The 1,049-nt window shown below is 40.0% G+C and overlaps 1 non-coding gene across 1 annotated transcript; it reads right to left on the bottom strand.

The window, feature by feature from the left end:
• Positions 1–295: 295 nt before the first annotated feature.
• Positions 296–455, bottom strand: LOC121138780. The gene has a single exon (XR_005875646.1). It is a non-coding gene; the product is annotated as a U1 spliceosomal RNA (small nuclear RNA).
• Between the last annotated feature and the right edge of the window lie 594 nt (positions 456–1,049).

Here is a 1,049-nt window from a genome sequence, read left to right as displayed (position 1 = left end):
AAATGTAAGGCCTCCCATGGAGAATCATTTGGGCCAGGAGTGAGGCTCTCTACCCTGTATCTAGGCAAAGAGAATATCCTTTCATAGGTAACGGACTCTCAAAGCCCATTATTGCATTAGGGATAAATACTGGTTCCCCTGCCACAGGCCCCATATACTGCCCAGGTCTTCCAACTAACATCGATGTTCAGGGAGCCTGGTTCAGTCCTATGCTGAACCCACAGCTGTGCAACTGGGATCCATGATCTCCCATTTGTTCAGGTCAGTCATTCCTGTGAGTTTCTCCAGCACACATTAAGGAAGAGCATGAATGCTGCATTCCCCACCACAGTTTATGTAGTTGAATCTTCTAAGTTTAGGGAAATTTCAGTGGTCATCACATTAACAGTGCAAATGGATAAGTTCCATCCTAAAAACACCTTTGGGATCTTGCTGTTTTCCTTCAAGGTATGTAACCCTTACTGCAGTTACTGAAAACTCAAGAAAAATGAAGAAAATGAATTGTTTACAATTGTCTCCCTTGCGGTTAAGGGAGAATATTTTACATATAAGTATTTAATATCAATACAGTCAATCACAATTATAAATGTTGAATGAATAAAATGCCTATATTTCTCCCTATGATTTAACATCATATAACTGTTTACTTTTCAGGCTACCTGTGAAGATGTGATCTCCTGGACATGTGATCTGAGGAGCAGAAAGAAGGGAGCATACTACATTCTAAAGCTGTAGACAACCATACTTCTGTTTCAATAGACTTTTATACATGAGTGCAACAAAGAAAGCAATTGTCCAAGGAAGGCTGCTTGAGTTCTGCAAAACACCATCAGAAAAATCATGTAATTCAACACTAATAAGCACATACTAAGTATTTTAACATGACAATTCTTTCCCAGAACCTTCGCAGGACAGACCAATTTAAACACAATTGCCTGGCACATATTATAGATTGTGTCTGGGAAGGCAGGACAGCAAGGCAGAAGGCCATATCCAGATTCAGGGTACACTGATGAGATTGGGTTCTATAGCTATGTTGTGACAACCAA

The sequence above is a fragment of the Mesocricetus auratus genome, unplaced genomic scaffold (genome assembly GCF_017639785.1).
Source record: "Mesocricetus auratus isolate SY011 unplaced genomic scaffold, BCM_Maur_2.0 Super-Scaffold_2245, whole genome shotgun sequence".
In the NCBI taxonomy this organism is placed as follows: Eukaryota; Metazoa; Chordata; class Mammalia; order Rodentia; family Cricetidae; genus Mesocricetus; species Mesocricetus auratus.
The sequence above is the reverse complement of the archived record's forward strand: the minus strand, read 5'-3'. Positions and strand labels throughout refer to the sequence as shown.